General features: G+C 39.5%; 1 protein-coding gene across 1 annotated transcript in view; it reads left to right on the plus strand.

Moving 5' to 3' along the window:
* The window catches only part of LOC127696628 (zinc finger protein 431-like), a 229,751-nt gene that overhangs the window by 89,214 nt on the left and 128,646 nt on the right, over positions 1–11,891 (plus strand). The gene's annotated exons all lie outside the window — the stretch shown is intronic.

Below are 11,891 nucleotides of genomic sequence, written 5' to 3' on the forward strand. Positions count from 1 at the left end.
GTTTATGTAGGTTGCTACCAAACAAGTTAGTTATTTACGATATGTAAGCAATAAACCTTAGAGATGATAGACAGGGTATTTCAATTTGTAAGTGAATGGTAAGTACATTGATGTCAAAACCTTTACTTAGATCAACAGAGTTGATATAAGTGTTACCAACCCATGGTAACAGTTATAAAAACTGACTTCTAAAGCTTTACACAACCAATTTCAATTATCACAGATACAAAACAAAATTACATGTAATCAACATGGTTACTTGTGACTTAACTACTTGACAAGATAAAACCAAATTCATTTTCAACTGTCTGAGATTTAGCTACATGGTGCACAGAGTTAAAGTGACAAGGCTGGGAAATCTGTTCTATTTTCAACAAATCTTGAAAGCTACCGCCAAGGAAATAATGGTGGTCAGACAGGACATGCAGTATTTTGGTGATTGTCTTCTTAGGTCAGACAGGATGCAGGACAATGAGACCCCTCTGGTAAATGGTCTGTTTCAGAGAGGCCATGGAGTGCTGAGAAACCAAACTCTAACTAGCCTACATCTTACAATAAATCTACCGGGGACCCCAAGCTATGAGTGATGCGATACAGGGGTTCCAATGTGTGGGGGGTTTGCTGATTGGTTCTTTTGTCAACTTAAAAGAAGCTCTGGTCATTTTGAAGAGGAAACATTGTCAAAAAGTTGTGGGGCTTGCCCAAGTTTTACATAGTAAGTTCTGAACAATCAGGGACACACAAAGGAAAGAGAGAGAGAGAGAGAGAGAGAGAGAGAGAGAGAGAGAGATATGACCCGTCCAGCAGGTCCAGTTATTCCAGGGTCCCGAAGTGGCACTACCTGAGGGTCAAAAATGGGGGGAAGAGAGAAAGGAGGCCAAGCATGCTAAGAAAGACAAAGTCAGTCTGGGTTGTGTCAAGGTTTTATTTAATGTCCGGGAGGGAAACAGTTTTAAGGCTTCCAGAGAAGGAAGTGACCTTTACACAGTCAAGAAAAGGGGAAGGGTAGGGAAATTTTTGACGACTGCTGGCAGGAAGCGAAAAGGTCATCTGGCAGAGACACCTGCTGGCAGGGCCATTCTGTGGTTTTTCTCATAATCTGGCACCCACAGCTCAAGGGGAAGGCTGTAGTTAATTGTTCTCATATTTTAGCAGCCACCACCTTAGGGATGTGAGTAAGTATAAGTCCAAATAGCTCGGGACGGTTCCCCAGAGAGAGAGAGACAGAGAGAGAGAGAGAGAGAGAGAAAGAGAGAGAGAGAGAGAGAGAGAGAGAGAGAGAGAGAACCAGCCTCAGTACCAGCATTGAGAAAATGATTCCACCAGATTTACTTATAGACAAACCTTTGAAGGTAGTTTCCCGATTAATTGATGTGGGACGGCCCAGCCCACTGTGGACAGTACCATTCTGGGAAGGTCATCCTGGGTTATATAAAAAGTAGACTGAGGAAGTCCTGGGTGTTTGCCAGTGACCAGCATCCTTCATGGTCTCTGCTTCAGCTCCTGCCTCCAAGTTCCTTCCTCCTGTGAGTTTCTATCTTAGCTGCTGTTAATGATAGAATATGGTCAGAATGGTCAGCTAAATAAACCTCTTTTCCACATAATTTTGCTCATGATGACTTTTTTTTTACAGCAATAGAAAACAAACTTAGGTAAGAATCAACACAAACCAGACTTAGGTAAGAGTCTACACAGGTGTTTGCCAAGTGTTCATGTTAATGATTTGTAACTTGCCAAAACAGAAAAAGAGGGCTAGAGATAATTACAAACACATGTGAGATCTGAACTGAAATTCTATGGAGGTATCCAGATGGACTTTCACAGATATCAAGGGAACAAATCAACAGACAAGCATAACTGTGTCCTGATAGGATGTGCCGCCTCCTTGGATGGACACAGGCCTCCACCCTTCCCTCCACTGCTGCTGCTAGTAGGATGAAGGGTCTTAGAGTAACTCATGACTAAACAGATTTAATTAAGGGTAAAATAGCTCTCGAGTAGAGGGGTCCTCTCTCCAGATGAATGTTAGTTACATGGCCTCCTGCATCTCAGCAGATCTACAGGCCTCCCCCAGGAAAACGACAATTGGTTTCTCATAAATGATGTCCTGGATCTCTCCTCCCCAATGCTCTTCTTAGGTTACAGTTTCACCCAGACTCCTCTGCTAAACATTGCCAGCCCATCATTTCCTCCTTGGGGACAAAACACCAATAAACAGAACAAAACAGAAACAAGTGAAACTGACCTGGGAGGGCCCCTTTCCAGAGATGTGAACTGAAACCACCGTTCAGAAAGGTATGGAGGGGAACACATCACACATAACAGTGCTCAGGGAAATTGATGGCCCCACTCCCGAAAGTCCCATCAGCCTCCTTCCTTCCCCCTGTTTTCCCACCGAATCCTTCCCACTTCTTTGTTCTGGTTTTGCCCTATACTGCTTCACTGTGTCTTTCCAGAACAAGGGGCCACTCCTCTGTTCTGCTTGTACCTCGTTTGATGTGTGGATTATGTTTTTGGTATTCCAGTTGTCTAGGTTAATATCCACTTATTAGTGAGTGCATACCATGATTCATCTTTTGAGTCTGGGTTACCTCACTTAGTATGATGTTCTCCAGCGCCATCCATTTGCCTAAGAATTTCATGAATTCATTGTTTCTAATGGCTGAATAGTACTCTATTGTGTATATATACCACATTTTTTGCATCCACTCTTCTGTTGAGGGATACCTGGGTTCTTTCCAGCTTCTGGCAATTATAAATAGGGCTGCTATGAACATAGTGGAACATGTATCCTTATTACATGCTGGGGAATCTTCTGGGAATATGCCCAGGAGTTGTATAGTAGGATCTTCTTGAAGTGAGGTGCCTAGTTTTCTGAGGAACCGCCAGACTGATTTCCAGAGTGGTTGTACCAATTTGCAACCCCACCAGCAGTGGAGGAGAGTTCCTCTTTCTCCACATCCTCGCCAACATCTGCTGTCTCCTGAATTTTTAATCTTAGCCATTCTGGCTGGTGTAAGGTGAAATCTCAGGGTTGTTTTGATTTGCATTTCCCTAATGACTAATGAAGTTGAGCATTTTTTAAGATGCTTTTCTGCCATCCGAAGTTCTTCAGGTGAAAAGTCTTTGTTTAACTCTGTACCCCATTTTTTAATAGGGTTATTTGGTTTTCTGGAGTCTAACTTCTTGAGTTCTTTATATATATTGGATATTAGCCCTCTATCTGATGTAGGGTTGGTGAAGATCTTTTCCCAATTTGTTGGTTGCCGATTTGCCCTTTGATGGTGTCCTTTGCCTTACAGAAACTTTGTAATGTTATGAGGTCCCATTTGTCAATTCTTGATCTTAGAGCATAAGCTATTGGTGTTCTGTTCAGGAACTTTCCCCCTGTACCGATGTCCTCAAGGGTCTTCCCCAGTTCCTTTTCTATTAGCTTCAGAGTGTCTGGCTTTATGTGGAGGTCCTTGATCCATTTGGAGTTGAGCTTAGTACAAGGAGACAAGGATGGATCAATTCCCATTCTTCTGCATGTTGAACCAGCACCATTTGTTGAAAAGGCTATCTTTTTTCCATTGGATGTTTTTAGCCCCTTTGTCAAGGATCAAGTGGCCATAGGTGTGTGGGTTCATTTCTGGATCTTCAATCCTGTTCCATTGATCTGCCTGCCAGTCACTGTACCAATACCATGCAGTTTTTAACACTATTGCTCTGTAGTTTTGCTTGAGGTCAGGGATACTGATACCCCCAGAATTTCTTTTATTTTTGAGAATAGTTTTAGCTATCCTGGGTTTTTTGTTATTCCAGATGAATTTGAGGATTGCTCTTTCTAACTCTGTGAAGAATTGAGTTGGGATTTTGATGGGTATTCCATTGAATCTGTATATTGCTTTTGGCAAAATGGCCAGTTTAACTATATTAATCCTGCAGATCCATGAGCATGGGAGGTTTTTCCATTTTTTGAGGTCTTCTTCCATTTCCTTCTTCATAGTCTTGAAGTTCTTATCATACAGATCTTTCACATGTTTGGTAAGAGTCACCCCAAGGTACTTTATACTGTTTGTGGCTGTTGTGAAGGGAGTCATTTCCCTAATTTCTTTCTCAGCCTGCTTATCCTTTGAGTATAGGAAGGCTACTGAATTGCTTGAGTTGATTTTATAACCTGCCACATTGCTAAAGTTGTTTATCAGCTGTAGGAGTTCTCTAGTGGAGTTTTTTGGGTCACTTAGTTAGACTATCATATCATCTGCAAATAATGATAGTTTGACTTCTTCCTTTCCAATTTGTATCCCTTTGACCTCCTTATGTTGTCGAATTGCTCAAGCTAGTACCTCAAGTACAATATTGAAAAAATAAGGAGAAAGGGGGCAGCCCTGTCTAGTCCTTGATTTTAGTGGGATTGCTTCAAGTTTCTCTCCATTTAGTTTGATTCTGGCTACCGGTTTGCTGTATATTGCTTTTACTATGTTTAGGTATGGGCCTTGAATTCCTGTTCTTTCCAAGACTTGAAGCATGAAAGGATGCTGAATTTTGTCAAATGCTTTTTCAGCATCCAATGAAATGACCATGTGATTTTTTTCTTTGAGTTTGTTTATGTAGTGGATTGCATTGATGGATTTCCATATATTGAACCAACCCTGTATCCCTGGGATAAAGCCTACTTGATCATGGTGGATGATCGTTTTGATGTGTTCTTCTATTTGATTGGCAAGAATTTTATTGAGTATTTTTGCATTGATGTTCATAACGGAAATTGGTCTGAAGTTCTCTTTCTTTGTTGGATCTTTTTATGGTTTTGGTATCAGTGTAATTGTGGCTTCGTAGAAGGAATTGGGTAGTGTTCCTTCTGTTTCTATTTTGTGGAATCGTTTGAATAGTATTGGTGTTAGGTCTTCTTTGAAGGTCTAATAAAATTCTGCACTGAAACCATCTGGTCCTGTGCTTTTTTTGGTTGGAAGACTTTCTATGACCCCTTCTATTTCTTTAGGGGTTATGGGACTGTTTAGATGATTTATTTGGTCCTGATTCAATTTTGGTATTTGGTACCTGTCAAGGAAATTGTCCATTTCCTCCAGATTCTCCAGTTGTGTTGAGTATAGGCTTTTGTAGTAGGATCTGATGATTTTTTTAAATTTCCTCAGTTTATGTTGTTATATCCCCCTTTTCATTTCTAATTTTGTTAATTTGGATACTTTCTCTGTGCCCTTTGGTCAGTCTGGCTAAGGGTTTATGTATCTTGTTGATTTTCTCAAAGAACCAGCTCCTGGATTCATTGATTCTTTGTATGGTTCTCTTTATTTCCACTTGATTGATTTCAGCCCTGAGTTTGATGATTTCCTGTCTTCTACTCCTCCTGGGGGAATTGGCTTCTTTTTGTTCCAGGGCATTCAGGTGTGTCATTAAGCTGCTAGTGTATGCTCTCTCCATTTTCTTTTTGGAGGCACTCAGGGCTATGAGTTTTCCTCTTAGCACTGCTTTCATTGTGTCCCAAAGATTTGGGTATGTCGTGCCTTCATTTTCATTAAATTCTAAAAAGCCTCTGATTTCTTTCTTTATTTCTTCTTTGGCCAAGGTATCATTGAGTAGAGTATTGTTCAGCCTCCATGTGTATGTGGGCTTTCTGTTGTTTTTTGTTGCTATTGTAAACCATCCTTACTCCATAGTGATCTGATAGGAGGCATGGGATTAGTTCGATCTTCTTATATTTGTTGAGGTCTGTCTTGTGACCAATTATATGGTCGATTTTGGAGAAGGAACCATGAGGTGCTGAGAAAAAGGTATATTCTTTTGCTTTAGGGTGAAATGTTCTATAAATATCAGTCAAATCCAATTGGTCCAAATCTTCAATTAGTTTTACTGTGTCCCTGTTTAGTTTCTGTTTTCCTGATCGGTCTATTGAGGAGAGTGGAGTGTTGAAGTCCCCCACAATTATTGTGTTAGGTGAAATGTGTGCTTTGAGCTTTAGTAAAGTTTCTTTTACGAATGAGGGTGCCCTTGCATTTAGCGCATAGATGTTCAGAATTGAAAGTTCTTCTTGGTGGATTTTTCCTTTGACCAGCAAGAAGTGTCCCTCAGTGTCTCTTTTGATGACTTTAGGTTGAAAGTCAATTTTATCTGATATTAGAATGGCTAGACCGGTCATTTACCGAGACCATTGGCTTGTAAAATTGTCTTCCAGCCTTTTACTCTAAGGTAGTTTTTATCTTTGACATTTAGGTGTGTTTCCTGTATGCAGCAAAATGTAGGGTCCTGTTTCCTTATCCAGTCTGTTAGTCTATGACTTTTTATTGGGGAATTGAGTCCATTGATATTAAGAGATATTAAGGAATAGTGATTATTACTTCCTGTCATTTTTTTTGCCATTTTTTTTATTTAATTTATTTTTATTTACATTGCAAATGATTTCCCCTTTTCTGGGTCCCCACTCCCCGCAAGTCCCATAAGCCCTCTTCTGTCCCCCTGTTCTTCCAGCCACCCCTTCCCACTTCCCTGTTCTGGAATTCCCCTATACTCTTGCACTGAGTCTTTCCAGAACCAGGGCCCACTCCTCCATTCTTTTTGGACATCATTTAATTTGTGGATTATGTTCTGGGTATTCAAAGTTTCTAGGCTAATATCCACTTATCAGTGAGTGCATACCATGATTGATCTTTTGAGACTGGGTTACCTCACTTAGTATGATGTTCTCCAGCTCCATCCATTTGTCTAAGAATTTCATGAATTCATTGTTTCTAATGGCTGAATAGTACTCCATTGTATAAGTATACCACATTTTTTGTATCCATTCCTCCGTTGAAGGACATCTAGGTTCTTTCCAGCTTCTGGCTACTACAAATAGGGCTGCTATGAACATAGTGGAGCATGTGTCCTTATTGCATGCTGAAGAATCCTCTGGATATATGCCCAGTAGTGGTATAACAGGGTCCTCAGGAAGTGACATGCCCAGTTTTCTGAGGAACCGCCAGACTGATTTCCAAAGTGGTTGCACCATCTTGCAATCCCACCAGCAGTGGAGGAGTGCTCCTCTTTCTCCACATCCTCGCCAACACCTGCTGTCTCCTGATTTTTTGACCTTAGCCATTCTGACTGGTGTGAGGTGAAATCTCAGGGTTGTTTTGATTTGCATTTCCCTAATGATTAATGATGTTGAACATTTCTTAAGGTGTTTCTCAGCTCTCCGAAGTTCTTCATGTGAAAATTCTTTGTTTATCTCGTAGCCCACTTTTTAATGGGGTTATTTGGATCTCTGGGTTCTACTTTCTTGAGTTCTTTGTATATATTAGATATTAGCCCTCTGTCGGATTTAGGGTTGGTGAAGATTCTTTCCCAGTCTGTTGGTTGACGTTTTGTCCTTTTGACGGTGTCCTTTGCTTTACAGAAACTTTGTAGTTTTATGAGGTCCCATTTGTCAATTCTTGATCTTAGAGCATAAGCTATTGGTGTTCTATTCAGGAACTTTTCCCCTGTGCCCATGTCCTCCAGGGTCTTCCCCAGTTTTTTTTTCAATTAGTTTCAGTGTGTCAGGTTTTATGTGGAGGTCCTTGATCCATTTGGAGTTGAGCTTGGTACAAGGAGATAAGAATGGATCGATGCGCATTCTTCTGCATGCTGACCTCCAATTGAACCAGCACCATTTGTTGAAAAGACTATCTTTTTTCCACTGGATGCTTTCAGCCCCTTTGTCAAAGACCAAGTGACCATAGGTGTATTGGTTCATTTCTGGGTCTTCAATCCTATTCCATTGATCTGCTTGCCTGATATTGTACCAATACCATACAGTTTTTATCACTATTGCTCTGTAGTAGAGTTTAAAGTCTGGGATATTGAATCCCCCTGAAGTTCTTTTACTGTTGAGAATAGTTTTCGCTATCCTGGGTTTTTTGTTATTCCAGATGAATTTGAGAATTGCTCTTTCTAGCTCTATGAAGAACTGGGTTGGGATTTTTATGGGAATAGCACTGAATCTGTAGATTGCCTTTGGCAAGATGGCCATTTTAACTATATTAATCCTGCCAATCCACGAGCATGGAAGGTTTTTCCATTTTCTGAGATCTTCTTCGATTTCCTTCTTCAGAGATCTGAAGTTCTTGTCATATAGGTCTTTCACTTGTTTGGTTAGAGTCACCCCAAGATACTTTATGTTGTTTGTAGCTATTGTGAAGGGGGTCATTTCCCTAATTTCTTTCTCAGTCTGCTTATCCTTTGAATATATAAAGGCTACTGATTTGCTTGCGTTGATTTTGTAGCCAGCCACTTTGCTGAAGTTGTTTATCAGCTGTAGGAGTTCTCTAGTAGAGTTTTTAGGGTCACTTAAGTATACGATCATATCATCTGCAAATAGTGATAATTTGACTTCTTCCTTTCCAATTTGAATCCCTTTGACTTCCTTCTGTTGTCTAATTGCTCTAGCTAGGACTTCAAGAACTATATTGAAAAGATATGGAGAGAGGGGGCAGCCTTGTCTAGTCCCTGATTTTAGTGGGATTGCTTCAAGTTTCTCTCCATTTAGTTTGATGTTGGCTACCGGTTTGCTGTATATTGCTTTTACTATGTTTAGATATGGGCCTTGAATTCCTGTCCTTCCAAGACTTTTAGCATGAAAGGATGCTGAATTTTGTCAATTGCTTTTTCAGCATCTAATGAAATGATCATGTGGTTTTTTCTTTGAGTTTGTTTATGTAGTGGATAGCATTTATGGATTTCCGTATATTGAACTATCCCTGCATCCCTGGGATGAAGCCTACTTGATCATGGTGGATGATCGTTTTGATGTGTTCTTGGATTCGGTGGGCAAGAATTTTATTAGTATTTTTTGCATCTATATTCATAAGGGAAATTCTCTTTCTTAGTTGGGTCTTTGTGTGGTTTTGGTATCAGCGTAATAGTGGCTTCGAAGAAGGAGTTGGGTAGTGTTCCTTCTGTTTCTATTTGGTGGAAGAGTTTGAAGAGTATTGGTGTTAAGTCTTCTTTGAAGGTCTGATAGAATTCTGCACTGAAACCATCTGGTCCTGTGTTTTTTTTTGGTTGGAAGCCTATCTATGACCCATTCTATTTCTTTAGGGGTTATAGGTCTGTTTAGATGGTCTATTTGATCCTGATTTAATTTTGGTAATTGGTATCTGTCTAAGAAAATGTCCATTTCCTCCAGATTCTCCAGTTGTGTTGAGTACAGGTTTTTGTAGTAGGATTTGATGATTTTTTGAATTTCCTCGGTTATTGTTGTGATATCTCCATTTTCATTTCTAATTTTGTTAATTTGGATACTTTCTCTGTGCCCTTTGATTAGTCTGGCTAAGGGTTTATCTGTCTTGTTGATTTTTTCAAAGAACCAGCTTTTGGTCTTGTTGATTCTTTGTATGGTTCTCTTGGTTTCTACTTGATTGATTTCAGCCCTGAGTTTGATGATTTCCTGTCTTCTCCTCCTGGGTGAATTAGCTTCTTCTTGTTCCAGGGTTTTCAGTTGTTCCGTTAATCTTCTAGTGTAAGCTCTCTCGAATTTCTTTTTGAAGGCACTCAAAGCTATGAGTTTTCCTCTTAGCACTGCTTTCAATGTGTCCCATAGATTTGTGTATGTTGTGCCTTCATTTTCATTAAATTCTAAGAAATCTTTGATTTCTTTCTTTATTTCTTCCTTGACCAAGGTATCATTGAGTAGAGTATTATTCAGTTTCCATGTGTATGTGGGCTTTCTGTTGTTTTTACTGTTACTAAAGACCACTTTTACTCCATAGTGATCTGATAGGAGGCATGGGATTACTTCAATCTTCTTTTATTTGCTGAGGTCTGTCTTCTGACCAACTATATGATCTATTTTGGAGAAGGTCCCATGAGGTGCTGAGAAAAAGGTATATTCCTTTGCTTTGGGATAAAAAGTTCTATATATATCTGTTAACTCCAATTGGTTCAAAGCTTCAATTAGTTTCATTGTCTCCCTGTTTAGTTTCTGTTTTCCTGATCGGTACATTGGTGAAAGTGGAGTGTTGAAGTCACCCACAGTTATTGTGTTAGGTGCAATGTGTACTTTGAGCTTTAGTAAAGTTTCTTTTATGAATGAGGGTGCCCTTGTATTTGGGGCATAGATGTTCAGGATTGAGAGTTCTTCTTGTTGGATTTTTCCTTTGACCAGCAAGTAGTGATCTTCCATGTCTCTTTTGATGACTTTAGGTTGAAAGTCAATTTTATCTGAAATTAGAATGGCAACTCCGGTTTGTTTCCTAGGACCATTTGCTTGTAGAATTGTCTTCCAGCCTTTTACTCTAAGGTAGTTTTTGTCTTTGACATTGAGGTGTGTTTCCTGTAAGCAGCAAAATGTAGGGTCCTGTTTACGTAACCAGTCTGTTAGTCTATGTCTTTTTATTGGGGAATTGAGTCCATTGATGTTAACAGATATCAATGAGTAGTGGTTATTGCTTCCTAACATTTTTTATTTTAATTTTATATGTGTGTGGTTATCCTCTTTGGGTTTGTTGAAAGAAGCTTAATATCCTGCTCTTGCCAGGGTATAGTTTCCCTCATTGTACTGGTGCTTTCCCCCTATTAACCTTTGTAGGGCTGGGTTTGTAGAAAGATATTGTGTAAATTTGGTTTTGTCGTGGAATATCTTGGTTTCTCCATCTATAGTAATTGAGAGTTTCGCTGGGTATAGTAGTCTTGGCTGGCATTTGTGTTCTCTTAGAGTCTGCATGAGCTCTGCCCAGGATCTTCTAGCTTTCACGGTCTCTGGTGAGAAATCTGGTGTAATTCTGATAGGTCTTCCTTTATATGTTACTTGCCCTTTTTCTCTTACTGCCCTAAGTATTCTTTCTTTGTTTACTACATTTGGGGCTTTGATTATTATGTGACGGGAGGTATTTCTGTTCTGGTCCAGTCTGTTTGGAGTTCTGTAGGCTTCTTGTATATTCATGGGTATCTCTCCCTTTAGGTTAGGGAAGTTTTCTTCCATAATTTTGTTGAAGATATTTGCTGGCCCTTTAAGTTGTAAATCTTCACTCTTATCAATACCTATGATCCTTAGATTTGGCTTTCTCATTGTGTCCTGGATTTCCTGGATATTTTGGGTTACAAGTTTTTTGCATTTTGCATTTTCTTTAACTGTTGAGTCCATGGTTTCTATGGTATCTTCGGCATCTGAGATTCTTTCTTCTATCTCTTGTATTCTGTTGTTGATATTTGCATCTACGGTCCCTGATTTCTTCCCAAGGCTTTCTATCTCCAAAGTTGTCTCCCTTTGTGCTTTCTTAGTTGTTTCTACTTCAGTTATCAGATCCTGAAGATTTTTGATCAGTTCTGTCATTTGCTTGTTTGTGTTTTCCTCTAATTCTTTAAGCGATTTTTGTGTTTCCTCTTTCATGACTTCTGCCTGTTGATCAAGGTTCTCCTGTATTTCTTTAAGTGATTTTTGCATTTCCTCCTTATTGGCTTTTGTGTTCTCCTGAATTTCTTTCAATGATTTTTGTGTTTCCCTTGTAAGGGCTTCTAATTTTTGATCCATTTTCTCCTGAATGTCTTTAAGTGTGTCCTTCATGTGTTCCTGTACTAGCATCATGACCAGTGATTTTAAATCCAAATCCATTTTGTCCATTTCCTCTTTACAGCCAGCATGTTTGCAGGAGTATAATGAAATATTTACTGTCTGGAACTGATAAAACCATCTGTGACAAAAATCTCAACTGGTATTGTTTTTTATTCTTAACATTAATTGTTTCTTTCTTCATTTTTTTTTAAATTCAGAGCTTTTACACTATATCCATCGACTGTTAGCATTATTTCTAAAGTCACACAGCAGATACTACACTGCCATTGTGGAAAGCCGTGACAGTATTCGCCATTACAAGATGGCGCTGGCTTCCGTTGTGCCAGCTCAGCATTCTTGGTAAACAAGTTAGGTACGCATG

Source organism: Apodemus sylvaticus, chromosome 11 (assembly GCF_947179515.1).
Source record: "Apodemus sylvaticus chromosome 11, mApoSyl1.1, whole genome shotgun sequence".
Lineage (NCBI taxonomy): Eukaryota > Metazoa > Chordata > Mammalia > Rodentia > Muridae > Apodemus > Apodemus sylvaticus.